The sequence below is a fragment of the Balaenoptera physalus genome (genome assembly GCF_965194825.1).
Source record: "Balaenoptera physalus genome assembly, chromosome: 8".
Classification (NCBI taxonomy): Eukaryota; Metazoa; Chordata; class Mammalia; order Artiodactyla; family Balaenopteridae; genus Balaenoptera; species Balaenoptera physalus.
This window is the reverse complement of record NC_138887.1, coordinates 61939439-61959331: the sequence shown is the minus strand read 5'-3', so window position 1 is coordinate 61959331 and position 19893 is coordinate 61939439. Positions and strand designations below refer to the sequence as shown.

At 38.0% G+C, this 19893-nt stretch overlaps 2 long non-coding RNA genes across 2 annotated transcripts in view; both read right to left on the bottom strand.

Moving 5' to 3' along the window:
* The window catches only part of LOC309665576, a 218700-nt gene that overhangs the window by 166778 nt on the left and 32029 nt on the right, over positions 1–19893 (bottom strand). The gene's annotated exons all lie outside the window — the stretch shown is intronic.
* Positions 13039–13972, bottom strand: LOC309665620. The gene is made up of 2 exons (XR_014266583.1): positions 13884–13972; positions 13039–13848 (listed from the first exon to the last, which is right to left on the bottom strand). It is a non-coding gene; the product is annotated as an uncharacterized lncRNA (long non-coding RNA).

Sequence of the window (19893 nt, the reverse complement as noted above, 5' to 3'; positions counted from 1 at the left end):
AATCATAACCAACATAGTGCTTTACAAACTGTTTTCATCTAATTACATCATCCTACTTAACAGTCACAGCCATCCTGTGAGAAAGGAACTATCTTCTTTATTTTACCAGGGAGGAAACTGAGGCTTAGGGATGTTCCATTGCCCAATTTCACAAATATTCAGTTAATTATCCTTTCCATTCCCTTTTTGTTCTCCTTCTGAAATCACTGGAAAAAATGCTCCATGAACAATATGTGAAGAGGCGCTAACTGTATACAGGTTCCTCAAGTCACTGGGATGCTGGCCATTGCATAATATTTTTCTGTACTCTTAGTTGGCAAAAATAGAGTGAATAGACATCATCCACAGTTCAGTATGAGTCCTATGGTTTATCAGTAGGATAACTCAGTTGTTATTCGATGACAGAAAGAGTATATTAAAATTTATAAGACATAGCCTGCTATCTCTTTCTAAACAATAATGTAATGTTATTAGGCATGAGCTAAAAGTGAGCTTATCTCCTCCAATACCAGTTCAGACCCTGAGGGTATCTGTTTTTCCTGCAAAGCTGATAAAATTATATACACCTAAGATAAAAGAAGAAAGAACTATATATGTCAATACATGTTAATAACATGATTTGAAGAAACAAAGGACCTGAATAATACTGACTTTTTTGAGTAATTTAAAAAGCAGAAATATAATTTTCTACCAAATACATGGTCAAGGAAGCACAACATCCTAATATTGTGCTAACAGCTAAGCAAAAGATGATGTTTATTGCATCACTTATTTTCAAGTAGTGCTTAGCAATATTTTTAATTTGGCACAAATGTGATTACAGTAGGAGAAAGACCTGTACTGAAGGGTTTTTATGCTTTAAGGGATTGAGGCAACATCCAAATAAAAGTCTCATCAGAGCCAGCATTTTGAACAAAATCCAGATCAAGAAATGTATGCTGTTAAGTGAACTGCTCCTTGCTGTGTCCTGGCCAGAGAAAGCAAATTGCGTGTGTACACGTAAACTATCAACGCACAGAAACACGCAGAAGTCTCCGTCTCTATCAAGATGGAAGGCAGAATTCTTTTTTCTCCATCTCTATTAAGACAGAAGGCAGAATTATTCCTTCTGCATCAGCTTGTGAGCCCTCACTGTCTCATGTGTAACTAACTTTAAACTGTACTTAGTGGCTGGACTGGATGGTGCCTGTAACTTTCTTGCAACAAAATATTAAGCAAACGCAACCTTGAAGATGCACCCTTGAAGATTCCAGCTGTATTTCATCGTACCCAGGGTTTAACTGTAAAAAAGAAAACTCTTATTGCTGATTTTTAATTACTGCAAATTCAAACACATGTTTACTATGGTGAAGTTTAAAAATACAATGAGAAAAAAGAAACCGATAGTTTTTATTTAGAAGTAACCAATTTTGACACACCCTCCTACTGCCTTATCTACATAGCTATATATATGTATATAGTCATCTTTTTTTTAAACAGTAAGTTGTTGGTTTTAATAGTCAATAATACTGACTTCTTTATTCCTTTAACCTAAGATCTCTGAAGCCCTTGTGCAAGAACTGATGCTGTTTTGAGCTGATCTAAAAAGGGTGAAAAAATGCTGTAATTAAAAGTTTTTAAAAACACATTTACTTTATATGACTCTCATGAGATTTGAATCTCTGAAAAGTAAAAGACACCTTCTACAGCCAAACCTTGGATAAATACCTAGAAAATACATTACACATACTACCTACATTACACCTAACCTACCTACTATTCCACTATTAGTCTATATGAACCTTTTCCGTGGATTCCAGTGTACCAGTGATGGACAACAGAATGCAAAGGGACTGACATTGACTAGACCCAGCTTTGGGAGCTTAGGGAAATGGGCAGGAGTTTGAGGCCAGACCTAAATCACTGATGTCAACATTAGGCTCATTTTCTTTCCCAACTACCTCCCCCTGACCATGCATGTCATCTCTGCTCCCAAGAACAGATTTTCTCAGGACGAATTTTTTTTTTTTTTTTTTTTTAGGAATTTTCCAGCTTACTCTTAAGATAACTCTCAAATACTAAAACATCTATGAAGTCCCTAGATGGGAGTTTTGATTTTGAAACTGTATTGAATATTGTATTTCATCAAATCTAAGACACTATCTATTAAGTTGTATCATTATTTTAAAGTGATATTAAGAAAAAAGATGCTGCCAATTAAACTATCATATACCATTAATTTCAAATTTGATCCAATTTCAGAGATGTTAAAATGTGAAAAAGTATCTTACAAATGAACTTTGGCATGTATTTAAACCTACACGTTGCATAAAGAATATTCAGTCACATACCATGAACAGATTTTTAGCGCCTACTACATATTAGGTTATGTACAGAGAAGTTAAAATTAGAATAGATATCTTTGACATTTAACTTATTTTTTTGGATTGAAATCAAAGCAAAATGTTCATATTTTAATGTTTATGTTTCTATAGAGAATACTCATTTTCTCGACCGAACTTTATGGTCTCAGAGTGGAAGCCGAGGCCGTCCATGTGGTCTTGAGTCTCTTTACCTCTTTGTAATGTATCCTCAGAGACAACAGAATTTTAAGTTAGACCCCTTTTTACTTCAAGAAGCATGTCTGGGTTCTTTCATCTTCAAGATTTCAGTTAGTCACTTAGTTTTTTAAAATTCATCAGGCTTGGAAAATGCAGATTTATTCCCATCTGTGTTTATCATATCTTCTGCTTGGCCAGTTTAATCACCAGATTTTATAGTTAAAGACAGTGAAACTTAGGCCACTTAACCGATTTGTCCCTCAGCATTCAGGTGGGTTCTTTCTTGTCTAAGGAAGTCCGTCCAACACAAAGTACAGTCTCGTTCAAGGCTCTTTTAATCTTACAGATCCAAATATGTTCTTTCAGTTGCCTAAGATATCTATTCTCTTCTACACCTTCTAAAATCAAAGTCCGTATTTCCATCTTCTTTTAAATTGTTCTGCCCCATATTGGCAGCTGCTTTCCAGTATCCAAATCTAGAACCATGTAGTTTCCCCTTGGGGAGAGAAAGAAGCAGTCCCTATTTATGCACAAAAGTAATTTGCTACCTGGAATATAAATGTAGAGCCACTAGCCAGCCAAATATGAATTCGTGCTGAGTGGGAGACAGTGAGGGAACTGTCTTACAACTTTGTATCAGTTCCCAGCCTTTCCTCTTTGAGTTTTACCTTGTCTGCTCCTTTTCTTGCTTTAAAATGATTATCTTTCAAGCACAAGAGAGAAATAGAAATATTAAAAATATTTAAAACGTGAAATTTTGATGACTTTTAAAAAAAAGCATATTCCAGGAAATATGGAAACCTGTGATCTTTGGTGGAATTAGTTTACCTAGCTGTGTACTGAAAGGTAATGGTCTTTTGAGCCCCCTCTCGAACACTATCCTGCCCCCTGGGGCCACAGATAAACCTGTTAGCTAGAAAACAAGCTGCTTGAGGCTGAGCAAAGATTTATGTATATCACCCAGGGCAAACTTTTTTCTGAAAAGGTGGGAAAAGCCTCAATAGCTATGAGGAAGGTGGATTCCAGAAGGCATGAATTAGCAATGGTCCTGAAGGGAATCCTGCAAGGGAGTTCGGAGAAGATGGTGAGAGAATGAGGGCCGAGCTAGGAAGGGGCAGGATTGATATATGAGCCATAGTCCTTCATTGCGTTTGGAAATGGCTGCATTTGGCAGAAGACATCCTTATTCTTCGACGAACAGAAACATTTGCCTCCAAGTCATCTGGATTTTTTGCTCCCCTAAATAAATACTTCTGGATTCAATCAGAGTGGGAGACAAACAAATTTAGTTGTTTAAAATCCCACTCATATTTCTGAGCCGTTTTTCTTATCAATTATCATTGGAGTATCTTTCACTTAGTAAGTAACTGAGGTTCTAATTCTTGGTCTTGAAATGTGATACCAGACCCAAGCCATATTCTTTGAAATCATTGGGTTCATGTGTCTTCATCTAGAAATGTGACTCCTCCTAAAACGATTTCCCTTAAAAACTGTGGGACATTTAACCATTCCAATTTTATCTAACACAGATGATTAAAACACATTTAAGCAAGTGTGTGTGTGTCTGCTACAGACTGAATGTTTGCGTCTTGGCAAAATTCACATGTTGAAATCCTAACCCCCAACGTGTTAGTATTAGGGGCTAGGACCTTTGGGAGGTGATTAGGTCATGAGGGTGAAGCTGTCAAGAATGGCCATAGTGCCCTTGTAAAAGGGACCCCAGGGAGATTTCTGGGCCCTTTCACACTGTGAGGAAACAGTGAGAAGACGGCTCTCTACAAACCAGGAAGCAGGGCCTCACCAAGACACCAAATCTGCCGGCACCTTGATCTTGGACTTCCCTGCCTCCAGAACTGTGAGAAATAAATGTTTGTTTTTTTAAGCCACCCAGTCTATGGTATTTTTGTTACAGCAGCCTGAACTAAGATAGTTTCCAAATGGACGATGATATTTTCAAAAAAGAATTTTAGATGTCTTTTTGTTTGTATTATATAATAAAGGACGTATCTAAATTGAAAGCTGTTTTTAATGACAAATAAAAATTGTAAATGCAGATTCAAATAACAGTGTAGTTATAAAGTGCTAATATTTTCTTTATATTTCAGTCATTTTCGGTAATATAAACATAAGCGGAATGATTAAGGAAAAATGAAATTATCTCATGGCTTCATTTCCTGTTTTCATTACTCATGAAAGCTTTGATAAGTGTGGTGAATGAAATGTACTACGCAATTACAATGTGCCAGAGGTTCCTTTGGACACAACCTACATTAATTGTAAGGTTATTTTTAAATGAAGTATGTGTGCCAGCTGACAGATATGAACTTCTTAGATCAACAACCGTCTTCCTCTGTAGAATTCTTCTGTTCTTCAGCTTCTCAGTAGAACACAATAACCAAGATAGCCAGCATTTATTGAGTGCTTACTATGTGCCAGGCACTGTGCTAGGAGCTTTAAAAGTATTATTTTATTGAACTCTTTTGAGAGCTCTGTGAGCTAGGTGTGATTATTATCTCCATTTTACACACACGGTACCATATGCTTAGCTGTGTGTTTTCTGTGTGCCTTCTGAGTAGAGGATTTTAAGCAGGGAACTAAACTCTGGTAGTCCTATAGAATAATTTTAGCATAATAAGAAATTACTTGAAGAGCCGATTTTATTTTCAGTAATGGGTACACAGACAGTTTGCTGCCACCGATGGGCTTGATGCTATTTAATACATTTCCCTTATCCTATACATAATTGCGTTCATAATATATTGTTATTTTATTTCTAAGTTTTAAAACGTTTGCAGAAAATTGTGTTTGCAGGTGTGTGTGCACAGGCACACGTATGGTGTGTAAAGCATTCTTTCTAGTAATATGTGTAAGACCTATTTTTTTCTACATTTAGAAAAATGTAGAGAAGCCCAGATATGAAAATAAAAGCCATTGGTTATGCCAGTGCCCACAGGAACCACTGTTAATATTTTGCTATATATTCTCCCAGTTGCTTTTATCCATGCATATGTAAAGATATATTTAAATTCAATTGGAAACATACTTTATAGCTTGGTTTGGTTTTTCTGATTTTTTAAAATTCTTTTGATAATAGTATATCAAAACATTTTCTTATAACCATTAAAATTTCCTCTACATAATTCTAACATAGAATTCCATTGTATGGTTATACTCTTAATTATTGGACCAATTCCTTATTGTTGGACATGTAAGTAGGTGGAAAAACTTTAAATATAAATTCCTAAAGTCTTACTCATGTTATAGGTTTTAGATCTTTAATGATTAAAAAATTATAATAATGTGCTCAATAAAAGCCTTGGACTAAATCTCTATTGATCTGAATTTTAATCTAAAATTACAGGGCTAAAGGCAACCTCAGAGGAATTTAGTCCATTTTCCTATTTCTAGATAGGAATATATCACTGTCCCAGATATATCTTTCTAGAAACTATCTTGAATTTAATGAGGGAAGAAGATCAATAACCTTACCCACTGTAGTATTAACAGAGACTTGGTGTCAGGAGTACAGGCTCTGAAGGTACATAGACCCTAGGACCAAATACCAGATAAAGGCCTCTGATCTTTGAGTTTATTACTCTCTCTTATTCTCAGTTTCTATGAGGATTCCACTGCAGGGTTTCTGGAAGATTCCATGAGATGATGTACATAGAGTGCCCTGCACAGTGTAGATGTTGAACATATGCTAGTTCTTTTTACTTACCCTGTCTTTCTCAAATCTGTAAGATTTCCTTGCATTCTTTCTACAATTAAAAAAAGAAAATGCACATACCATATTTATGGCACTAAATAAACCTGAAGATCACTATTAAGTCCTCTGAACTAGTTCGACTTTTTCTAGAGACTACTTTAATAATTCTTTAAACATTCAGACCCTCCTAAATTGTGGGACACCAAATTACACAGGATATATTACCATTGGTCTCTTCAGTGATACAGATGGTGGGAAATTCCACCATACTTTATATATTATCTCACTGCCACTATAGCAAGAACTTGCTGAATTCTTTAGAGATTATGATGTTATTAATTCAGGTTCCATTTATAGGCCAGCATGACAAGGACAACTGCTTTCCTGTGTTGCATTTATTTCTTGATACTGATTCTTCCTCTTGCTTAGAAGCAGTTCCTTCATTGTTTCAAGTTAGTTTCATTAATTTGGATCCGTTTTCCAATGTCAGACTATTTGCTTTTAATCATATGGTCTTGTCATCTGCATGTGTACTTTATTCTTAAGTTACTGATTACATTTAGAGGCAAATGAGTTAATATGCACCCTCACAGATCAACAAGAAACCATTACACATCTATGCAGTAGTGACAGAGAAATAAAGGCTACCTCTTTTGTAAGCAGTTTTTTTTTAATGTGAGTCCAGTAGCACTGAAACTTTCTTCAGCCTTACATATTTGAGTAGATTTTAGTATGTCATCTGTGTGGATTATGAGTTTGTAGGCTTTGGCTCTGAAAGCTGTAATTACCAATGTTTGAAAGACATCTGTGAGGGTGAGGATATGGAGAAGATAAGCCAAAAGCAAGATATATAATTAACACACCCTGTCTTCCTATTGGGAACTCTGGATGTTTTAAGCAATTAGGACCTTTTAGACAGGTCCTTCTCCTATCAGAGTGCAACATCAGGTTGCTCTGAATGTAAGTAATCGATCTTTCAGGCAGGAAGTGTCCTCTCTCACATACACTATCAGCTCATAGGTCCTTCAATGACTAGGGGTGGAAAAGATCCATACTTCTCTATTACTGAGTGAACATATCCCTGACTCTTCTGCTATAAAGGCAATTTTTATAGAGGGAAAAACACTGGGCCTGGAGTCAGGAGAGCTGATTCCCAGCTCTGAATCTCTCATGTGCTGTGACCCTGGCCAAAGCTTCAAGCCTCAATTTTCCCATCTGTAAAATGGAAATAGTATAACTACCTCACAGAATTATTACAAGCAAAAAGGTCATATTTATGAAAGTGCTTTAAAAATACTATGAAATTTCTATACAATTCAGGATATAGAAAATAAAAAATCATGTAGAGTTACACCATTTCTTTGGAATGTTAAATATTTGTTTCTGTTTTCATCTATGGTTAAATACTGAACATATATGCTTTCAATATTTATGAATGCATTAAATGCATAGCTCCGCTATGAGTAGCTATGACTTGGAAATATTGGGAGAAATGACAAGATTCCTTGTTATTGATAATTAACAAAGGAACCATTTCTTTCAAAGGTAAGGGTAGCTTAAACCTGACTCACAGTACTTTGCTCTGCCTGATTTTCTTTAGGGAAAACTGCTTAAAAGTTTTCTAAGAATAAGTGAGGTGAGATTGGCCCTTGAGTAAGGAGAGTGGGCAGCTAAAGCCTAAAGCTTCTTTCTCAATAACAAGTTTAAGTGCCTTGTTTATTTTCATGTGATTAAATGACACTTGTATAAATACCTTACTGAGTAATGGTGCTGTGGCAAAACTGAAGTTTAAGACACTGCTCCACCCAAGGTGAGCAATTAAAGCAGGTATGTAAACTAAGTCACCTTTGGCTTCTCTACTCAACCGGATGAGTAAGTAGTACTAGAAAGGAAAAATGGTGAGGGGTATATGGCATGGCTGGAGGTGGGAAGAAACAGGAAGGCAGAAGAAGCCTCCCTGAAAGAATGAAGGAAGTGTGAAGGGTGGTAGGGAAACTATAACAATTGAATATTGATTCCGACTATTGATATCAGTCTATCAAGTTAATGCAAATTAAGGTGGCATGAGATTTCTTTAAAAAAAAAAAAAAAAAGGCTTTTCCCCATACAGTGTAATAATAACCACCTTATTTTAAATGTAGCCAAGAAGGGCTGTGTTTGCTCATGTGATAGGGTTTCCATACTTCCCACACCTGGGGAAGTATCAGCTAATATTGATTTAGCACTAATTTATACCTGATGGTCAGGACCAACTAGAATAGAGGAAAACTGGTACAAATTAGTGAGGCCCTGTGGTCCCAGTAAGTGGTCTGGGGCCCAACTGTTGTATATCAATACAAATAACTCTTTCTGGGAAGGAATGGAAAAAATATTTTAAATGGATCTGAATCTGCTCTCAGAAGCTCTAGTGCTATTGGGCTAAAGATCTCCTTTAAGAATGTTAGGAATGGGTAAGATCAAGTTACATTCTTAGATTTTTATTATGTTTAGCTTATTAATTTGGGAGGTAAGCAAACTAGAAGCAGAACAGGCTTTAAAACATCTGACTTTGTTATTATATTATGAATAATAACTGTTAGCTGGTCCATTCCATTTACCTTTTCCTCAATGAAATTCTCTATAAAGAAATATCCATATACTAGTCTTACATTTTAAATATCGCTGCAGATTATTTGGAACCATAGAATTAGATACCAATCCACTGAAAACCGTTTTATTTGGGTAATTTCCACGAATTGACGTCAGTTATCAACATCTCTTTGTATTTGGCTAAACACTGAGAAAATATGTGGGGCCTGCAATTAAATTTAGTGCACTTTTATTCATTTCTAATCCACTGTTTCCCAAATTTGCCAAATCATAAACATCACCTGCGGAACTTGTTAAAAATTATACAATCCTACCTCTCCTGCTCCCAGACCTGCTGAATTAGACTCCCTAGGGAATGAGGCTGAAATCTGTATTTTTAGAAGGGCCCCAGGAATGCCTGATGAGATATATGTTTGGAAAACAATTCTATGTCCTTGTCGTATTCCTCATGATGTCAGAGCTCTTCAAACCCTAATATTCCCTTCTGACTACCCCTCTCCTCAGTGATCGCAGGCTTTTTTTCTGTTCCACCCCACCTAAGAAATAAGGCACATTCCCACCAACCACTGTGGCCCTCAGCAGCAGTGAGTGTCTGCGGCAGTTGCAGTGGAGAGCACCTACCATCTTGGGTAGGGAGGTCATGGAGTAAAGGGATGGAGGTGTGGTCTGGAAAAGTCTTTCCAGAGATTCCCCTTGACAACCAGTTGTAGATGACATTGTTACCTCCTCAAATGGCCATGCTCAACTTCCTTAGCTCTACATAAATTTTTTCTTTACCTTCACTCTCTTAACGTCCCTTCCTCCTGTAAATGGAGGGGGAAACATTGTCCCGTTTTGTCAAACTTGTGCTCTTGATCAAATCCTCTACTGCCTCATGGAAACTAAATCTATTAATCCTCCTCATTCCAACTTCATTTTTTTCTCTTTTGGCTTCTATTGGCATATCAGTAGACGTTTCTTCCCTATTCTTTTTAAACTAAAGCAACATATACTTTCTTGGACTCTGATGAACCCCAAGATCCCATTTTACTTCATGCCTTATGTTTACTGTCAAATTTCTCAAAAAGAGAATTCTACATTACTTGCATTCATCTTCTCACCCTTCTCATCAACCCAACTGTACCCTGGCTTCCACAGAGCCACATTTTATGGACACTATTGGTGTGAAGATTTCCAGTGATGAGATCCAATGACTTTGCTTAGCCCTTAACCTTCTTCCCCATCTAACAGCTTTTGACATTGCTGATCACCACATCCTTTTAAAAACTTTATCAATTAGTGATCATTTAACTATAAGAACAGAAACCTATTCAAATGATTGAAACAGCAAGGGGGAGGGTAATATAAGACCAAAGAAACTCTCTCACAGAAAGTATAATAGGGCTGCTCAAGGATTAGCATCAGGAACTAGGAAGCTATCAGTAACCAATAAAGTTTTAACAAATAATTCTCGGGCACCTGCTATATTCCAGGCACTCCTAGGTGTTCAGTGACCAAGTAGTAAACAGAAGAGACAAGGTCCCTGCCTTGAGAGACTTTATAATCTAGTGGGGAAGGCTTACATAAACAGATAAACAAATGTGTATTTACACCGTATAATGAGCGCTACAGATGAAACAAACTGACCTAATGATACATTGTTATAGATTATTAGTGATAGGCAAGGACTCAGAAAGGATACTCTGAAGACAAGGCATTTAAACTGAGATCTGAAGAATGGGAGGGAGCCACTCAGGGCAACTGAGGATTGGGGCTGTGGAAGGAGTGTTTTAGGCTGAGGATACACCTGTGTGCAGGCCCTGCAGTGGTGTTTCAGGGGAAGTGAAAGGAGGCCACTGTGGCTGGAACTTAAAGGGTGAGGGGGAGAATAGAGGGAGGTAAGGTTGGAGGAGGAGGCAGAAGCCAGAGCAGGCCAGGCCTTTTAAGTATTTAAAGGAATTTGGATCTCATTGCAAACTAATTGGAAAACATTGAACTGATTTAAGCAGGAAACAACAGGGTCCAATGTATTTCCAGGTTTACCCGGACTGATGAGCAGAAAATAGATGAAAGGAGGCAAGAGTAGAAGGTAGAAGTAGAAGACCAGTTGGCAGCTATAGCAATAGCTCAGGTAAGAGATGATGGCAGTTTGGTTTAATGTAGTAGCAGAGGAGATGGAGAGAAGTGGATGGACTACACATCTATTCATGAGGAGCAAATAAGAGGACCAGCTGATAGGTCAGAGTTGGGGAGGGAAGGAGAGGGAAAAATCAAGAATATTGCCTGGGTTGTCTTGTTTACAATAACTGGGTGAATGGTGATAACATTTACTGAAGTGGGAAAAAGTAAAGATAGAATTTCTTTTTAATAGTGAGGGGAGGAAAGCAGGTTTATAGAAATTGAGAGTTTAGTTCTATTTCAGATACATTAATTTCAGATATTCACGGAGACTTGACATGTCATACAGACAAATGAATATCTGAATACAGATTTTGGAGGAAATGTCTAGGCTAAAGAGATTAATTTGGGAATTTGTTACCATTTTTAGTATTTAAAGCTATGGGAATGACTGAGATTATCAAGAAGGTGAGTTCACAGAGAAGAAAGCAGAGAATAGAGCCCAGTTTTTAGAGGGCATTAGAGGAGGAAAAACCCCTGAAGGTCACTGAACAGCAGTGGTTAAAGAATTAGGAGACAGACCAGCCAATAGAAGAGATTTTGTTTTCAAGAAGTTGAGCCTGACCAACTGTGTTGAAAACTGCGAAAAGTTGGAGTAGGATGAGGTCCAAGGAACATCCATTGGGTCCAGCGATATGGAGGCTGTTGACAACATGGATTAGCAGTTTTCATTGGCGTGGTGGGGGTGGAAGTCAGATTCGAGTAGATTGAATAGGAAATCAGAGTTAACCTGTAGACATCTCTCTCAAGAAGGTTTGCTGTGAATGGATCAGAGAACTAGTATTACAGATGGAAAGGGATAGCATAAGAATCTTTGTTTTTTTCTAAATGTTAGGATGGAGCATGTTTATACATATTGGGGATAATCAAGAATTTGATGATGAACAAGAGGAAGGGAATAACTGAAGAAATGAAACCCCTAAGAAGAGGGGAAGGAATTTAAATCATAAGTAGAGGAATAGCTTTTGATAGGAGAGGAAGAAAGAAAGGAGAGATGGGTCCAAATGCCAAAAGATTTGTAGATTTGATGGTAGGAATATACTGGAGTCGCATCAGGGTAGGCAGGTGTGGGGATGGTTTTAGAAGATTGAAGAAAAGGGATAAGACAGAAAATAGTCGTCATGGGAAAATAAACATACTCTCAGTTTCTCTCTCTCTCTCTCAGGTCATCTGTTCTCATTTTGATTTTCTGCAAGTCACTTCATTCGTTTCTTTCAGAAGGCAGGTTTCCTCCACTTTTCTGTTTCTGTGACAGAAGATGGCCACCCCATGCACAGGTTTCTGTGATCACCCAGTTCATGCCCTTAATAGAATAACATTGTATTTCTTAATTCCAAATTCCCAGGGGAGAAAACCTGACTGGTGCAGCTTTGGTCAGTTATCGAACTCAGGTCAAACCAACCATGGTCAGAAGAACAAGGTCAAATTGTACAAACATAGCTGTCAGGCCCAAACCCTCTGTGTGTTGGCGGAGGATTAGTTCTTAGAGAAGGGGACGTGAGCTCCCAGATGTCCCACAGACATCTGCCAAACATCCTCTGAGACACCAAATTCTTTAATTAAGAAGTTCTTCCCTTCTGCCTTCTTTCCTAGTTTTGTTTTCTTTGGATTGTTTGTTTATTTGCTTACTTTTCCTCCTCCACTAATGTATAATTTCTCAAAATTTTGTCCTTGATCCTGTTTTTCTTTATTTCTATATTTTTCTCCATCGTCAACTTCATTTGTGCCCATGGCTTCAACTATCATATGTACATGGATAACCCCCCAAACCATACCTATGCTCTTCTCAACTATCATTTAAAAACTGCTCTTAAAAACTCCAAACGATTTTTTTTCTCTTTTTTCCCCTTGTATCAAAATCAGATGATGAATGTTAACTAGTTATGGTAAACATTTCATAATATAGGTAAGTCAAGTCTTTACGCTGTAAACCTTAAACTTATACAGTGCTATATGTCAATTATATCTCAATAAAACAAAGGAAAAAACTGTCTCCACTTGAGTATCCTCTGGTTCTCTTATTTATAGATGAGCTCATTATCTTCTCCCAAACCTACTCCTTCTCTTGGCTCCCTATTCCTGTTAAAGCCACCACTATCCTCTTAGGCATCCAAGCCTGAAGCTTCAGAGTTGTCTGACGTCCTACTTTCAAGGTCCATCAGCTAAGAAGGAATATCACCTGCATCTTTTCCTCCCCTCCATGTCCCCTATCATTCTCCTAACTCTCATTACCTAAACTCCCATGGACTATTCTCAAAGTCTACTAAATCATCTTCCAGTTTACAGTCTCCATCCAGGTTGTAAACTATTCTTGCATTAATATTCAAAAAGCCCAGCTCCATTCATGTTCTCCCCACCCGCTCAAGAATCTTCAACAGCTCCTCCCTGCAGACTCGATAAAGGGCAAGCCTTGCCTGGCAACCTCCATGACATGTCATCAACAGACCAAGACTTATCTTCCATTTACCATCAGTCGAGGCAGACTGCTCGATCGTCTCCTAACACATCCGGTGTATCCCTAGTGACAAGATTTCCTCATACTCTTCTTTCCTGAAGCCTTTCCTCAAAAGTGATCTTTCCCTCCCATTGCTTCCATTGGCTTTATTTGCATCTCTCTTATGGAAGACCTGTGTTTAGACATGGTTTCTACCTTTATCTGTAGAAATTACCTTTTTACCTCTGAGAGACTACAATTTACCAAAGTGTGAAAACAAGGATCCCTTACAGAGTATACAAGAGCGTCGCACTTTGAAGGCATTTAATAAGTGACTTGATGAGGAGTTACTAAGGCCTGATGCTAGTATTATTGCTATTAAATCCTCATGTAGGCCTATTAAATATATTAATATGAACCTTTTCAATAGGATGCTTGGTAGGACACTGGAAACCTCTTCAATAGGATGCTTGGTAGGTCACTGTGCTATAAAAAGTTTAAAATAATTTTAATAACTTCTCTAGTCAAGCACTGCTGATGAGTTGATTGCACCTTAACAACAGTCACTCAACACACTTATGTGGTAAAAAGTAAAATTCAGTCACAGAGGAGGAAATTAATCGACACATTTTAATCACTCTAAACTCTCACTTAAAAAAAATAGTATTATGATAATCAAGCACAGTCTCTTCATAGGACCACTACTGCTCTCATGTACTGTTGACACCATGTTTGGAACTAAAACAAATGAAATGTCACAGCAAAGAGAGAATATTTGCAGTTTTCTGGTCCCCAAATCTTTATTTAGCCTCTGAATGTGTTGGCTTTGTACAATATAGTCTTTTAGTTAAATGATAAAACTCTACTTGTGTATCAGCTTAGGGGATGTACCCCTGGCATCATAGCTGGCGATAGGAATTGCTGTGGAGATGAAAGCTGAAAAATTGGTGGTCCTCATCACTATTTTCTATCCAGGTACGAATAATTGCATACTTACTCTTTTGATATTTATCAGTTAAAAAAAAGATACCCCCTCTTTCTCTTGCTTCTTCTGAACTTCTTTTAAAAACAAAGCATAGGGACTTCCCTGGTGGCGCAGTGGATAAGAATCTGCCTGTCAATGCAGGGGACACGGGTTCGATTCCTGGTCCGGGAAGATCCCACGTGCTGCGGAGCAACTAAACCCGTGCAACACAACTACTGAGCCTGCGCTGTAGAGCCTGTGTGCCACAACTACTGAGCCCACGTGCCACAACTACTGAAGCCCACACGCCTAGAGCCTGTGCTCCTCAACAAGAGAAGTCACCACAAGGAGAAGCCCGTGCACCGCAATGAGGAAGAGCCCCTGCTTGCCACATCTAGAGAAAGCCCGTGCACAGCAACGAAGACCCAGCGCAGCCAAAAATAAAGTTAAATCTTTAAAAAAAAAAAAAAAGCATAGGGAAAAGCTCCTTGACATTAGTCTTATCAAGGATTTTATGGTTATGACACCCAAAGCATCACAACAAAAGCAAAAATCAACAAGTGAAACTACATCAAACTAAAAAGTCTTCTGCACAGCAAAAGAAACAATCAACAAAAATGAAAAGACAACACACAGAATGGGAGAAATATCTGCAAACAACATATTTGATAAGGGGTTCATATCCAAAATATATAAGCAACTCATGCAATAGCAAAAAACCCAAACAATCCAATTAAAAATGGGCAAAGGATCTGAATAGACATTTTTTCCAAAGAAGATATTCAAACGGTCAACAGGTATATGAAAAGGTGCTCAACAGCACTAATCATCAGAGAAATACAAATTAAAACCGAAATGAGATACCACCTCACACTTGTTAGAATGGCTATTATCAAACAGTTAAGCAATAATAAGTACTGGTGAGGATATAGAGACATGGGAACCCTTGCGCACTGTTGATGGGATTGTAAACTGGTGCAGCCACTATGTAGAACATTATGGAGGTTCCTCAAAAACTTAAAAATAGAACTACCATATGATCCAGCAATCCCACTTCTGGGTATATATCTGAAGGAAATGAAATCAATATCTCAAAGAGATATGTGCATTCCCATGTTCATTGCAGCACTATTTACCACAGCCAAGATATGAAAATAACCCGAAGTGTCCACTGATGGATGAATGGAAAAAAATTGTGGTATATATACACAAAGGAATATTATTCAGCCATAAAAAGAATGAAATCCTGCCATTTGTGATGACATGGATGAACCTTGAGGGCATTATGATACGTGAAGTAAGTCAGATGGAGAAAGACAAACACTATATGACCTCACTTACATGTGGAATCTAAAAAAATCCAAACTCATATAAACAGAGAATAGGGGCAGGGGCTGGGGAGTGGGGGAAATGGGTGAGGGTGGTCAATGGTACAAACTTCAAGTTATAAGATGAATAAGTTCCGGGGACGTAATGTACAGCATGGTGACTATAGTTAACAATACTATATTGTATATTTAAAAGCTACTAAGAGAATAGATTTTAAAAGTTCTCATCATAAAAAACGTTTATAACGATGTGAGGTGATGGATGTGTTAAGTAACCTTATCGTGTTAATCATTTTGCACTAAATACCCATATCAAATCATTACATTACACACCTTAAACTTACACAATCTTTTATGTCAACTATATCTCAATAAAGCTGGGGGGGAAAGAAACAAGGTAAAATATTTATTATTTACATGAAATGTTCCTTTCTACTGAATTAAATATATATATTTTTCAGTTTCCTTACACAGGCCTCTTGAGAATTGCTCCTAACAGAGAGATAGAACTAACTACATATCAGCAGATGTCACTCTCTAAGTGATCCTCCTCAACTGTCCTTCTCTGTCAGTTTCAGTTGGTTATTTTTTTTTCCTGCAAATTTCAACTGCCTTTTCTCCATTACCAATTTCAGTTTCCATTTTCAACATCTGATGAGCCTCCAAGAGCCACTAGGACTAGTATTTTTTTTTTTAAACATTTATTGGAGTATAATTGCTTTACAATGGTGTGTTAGTTTCTGCTTTATAACAAAGTGAATCAGTTATACATATACATATGTTCCCATATCTCTTCCCTCTTGCGTCACCCTCCCTCCCACCCTCCCTATCCCACCCCTCTTAGGACTAGTATTTTTCACTTTGCCTGTATAAGGATCATAATACAAGATATGCTTTCCTTTTGAATGCTGGCCCCAGGGCAAATATCTGTATAGTTTACAAAAGCCACATGGAACATTTTTCTACTTTGTGGCTATGTCTTTGCAACAGTGATATACTTCTTATTATCAATTTTTTTTTTCTGATGAAAGGCACAGTTTAGTTCATGGGACAAGCACTGGTTAAAATTTGCTACTCTTTTCAACAACATTGAGCAAATATTGTCTACCAGGTACCAAGCACTATTGTGGAGATTCAGCAGTAATAAAACAGATAAAAATCTTGCCTTCATGGCTCTTACATTCTACACGGACAGAACAAAAAATAATTAAAATATACAATAGGTGGGTGGTGTGTGCTCTGGGGAAAAAAAAAAGTAAGAGAGTAGGGAACATCTAGGGGGTGCTTGCCATTTTAAAAAAGAGTTTTCAGAAAAGCTTTCATTGTGAAGGTGATGACATCTGAGTGAAGACCTGGAGGAAATGAGGGAGCAAGCCATGTGGGTAACTGGGGTAGGAACTGCTCAGGCAGAGGGAACACCTAGTGCAAAGGTGCACGTAGCCTGTCACAAGCAGTAAGGAGTTTTACTGTAAGCATCTGCCAGGGACAAAAATTCAGGCAAGGCTCTTTTTGTTGCTGCTATAAAGAATCCACCTACAAGAGAGTTTAATCAGCTTAAGATGAACATCAGTGCAGATCTGTTTAGTGTTCTCTCTCAGCCATGACCTCATTTCTGATACTGACAGCCTGGACTGCCTCTTAGATTTGGTTGGGGCTTGGATGCATCCCCTGGCAAACCTGGATGAAACTAGAAGAGGGAGGTTTTGGTAGCTCTGTAGGCCCGTTAGTTATCTCATTCTCTCTTCACATGGGGCTAAATATTAATCAGATGTAGCCAATGATTCCAAGTTTTAATGTAACCTAAAGTATAGTCCATTACCATATATGAACCAAGAAGTAAGTGTAATAGTTCTACTTCAGATTAGCTAACGGTGGAATCTTGTTCCACAAACAGCCAAGACACGGGTTACTGAGAACAAAGGTATTTCCCATGCCACCAAATTGCGCTTTCAGTGTTGTCTTCTTCTAGGTAGGTCAACATAGTAAAGAGGTCATTACCAACATTAACATATATAGAATTTCCAGGGACTGTTACACTTATATTCAACAAATAGTGATAATCTGCAAGGGACCTAACCATCCCATAGCTAGCACAGTCGGGGAACAATGCTCTTCTCGCCCAGAGATCCACACTTCCTTCTAAGGGGGGTCCCAATTTACTGAGGGGTATGTTTTCCTAAAGCTTCTTTTCATACCCTTGGAGCCCACTCCCAAACTCACTAAGAATAAAATACTGTTAAGAACTCAACAAATGGACATTTGAAAGCCGATACTGGGTTTAGTTTATTTTAGCCCACCTTTGATTTGTTTGGAGACTGAATTCCTTACACCTAAAGATCAGTATTTATTTCATGAGAACAAAGGTTTAAGAGGCAACCAAGATATATTTAGTAAAGAGAAGGTGTGCGTCTCTGTGTGCGTCATTTAGATTTGTTTTGGTTGTCTGATTTAAGTTGGCGTTGGCAGTTTTGAACAAACACAGAAAGACTTTAACATATGGCTAGGTAGGTTGTTTTAGATCCAAATCAGGTATTGATCATTAGGACTGTGGCTTGGTATAAATTTAGAATTACTGTAATCTAAAGTGTTGGGGTCGTTACATACTTATATTTAGGAGTGGCCAGAGATAACATTTCTATTATGAAACAATGCTGTAATCAAATCGACAACTTGGAAATTTACCAGCATTTTTAAAAACTTCACATATTTTAATCCGTCAATTTTTGTTCTTGATATTCTGAAAAAGTCATCAGAAAGAAGCCATTTATCATTCTTCTTCCCCATGAAGGAAGGCAATTTCCTAATGAATGAGGAAATCTTTCATTTTAGATGGAAAAAATAATACAATAGGTCAATTATACTAAATTTAAAAGAGTAAAGTTTTTACTACATTTATATTTAATATACGTTATTCTGGAAAGCAAATACATGTGAACACAATGGGGATAATAGTAGTATCGTACCTTGTGGATTATAGGAGGATTGAAGGAATTAACACATAAAACATTCTTACAACAGTGGCTGACACATGAAATGCTCAGTAAATGTTAGCTGTTATTCTACTATGTGATAAAGTGAGGAACTGTCACTAGTATTCATGGGTGCAATTCTTGCATTTTACAGAAAAAGTGGTTTCATCCACTTTTTACAGAACCTAGTATGCTTTCTGTTCTGAAGGCACAATGAAGCTGAGAGGGATGGCTCCTCTAAGTGAAACTGACCCCTGCATTTAGGGCCTGAAATCAGAGGAAGCTTGTCAGTGTGGGCAGACACCAAGAGTAGACCAATCTGATCTCCCACTTCTTTTTTATCTCATGGAAACGAATGGAGGGTATCTGATGTGGACCCTTCAATCAATTGTTCCGGCTTAATGTTTAAAACCTTGGTTTACTGTGGGGTAAACTTCGGTTCCTGACAGTCATCCAAAATCTTAGTTTCTCTTCAGTTCCACTGCAGAATAAAAACTAAATTTACCCCAGTGGATTGTTACATCAAGTCTGGTATTATCTCTCCCAAGAGGCCATCTGCTTCTGGGAAAAGACTACAGGGCGTGCCCTCCATTACACCTCCATTTAACTGACGGTGCAATGATGTACAATTCCTTGTTGACCCCTGCAATTCAGAGTTATTGTCTTGGAACATAAGATTTGATGATCTCTTTTCACTCCATAGGATAACTGTAAAAGTATCCACCCAGTGTTCAATCCAACCCCCAGACATTGCTTCTGATGGCCTTCAATTCTTTTGATTAGTCTACTCACCACAAAAACTCAGATTACTAAAATTAGTGGGGAAGGGATGGATTCTTCTAAAACATCCCACCACCAGAACAGGTGTACTTGCAAAGTAAAGTTTGCCTGACGTATCCTCTGTCTCAAGTGGTACAAACGGCCCTGGAGGGTGGAGCCCTCACAACCTGCTTCCCTGGGCGTGCGCGTCTGTGGGTGTCGGGGTACGCGCAGGACACACACGGACCCACTCTCCCAGGGTAGCCCAATCACGGTCCCCCTCTCACCTCAAAGCCTGTCAACTCTCACGCCCCTCCTTGAACGCACAGCCCCTTTCTCCCTCTTCGCTCCTTCGTATCCCGCCTCCAAAGTAGGATGCCCACTTTCATTGGCAGTTGCTCCTCTCACTCCTACCCTGAAACCAATCACTCGCGTTCTGGTGGA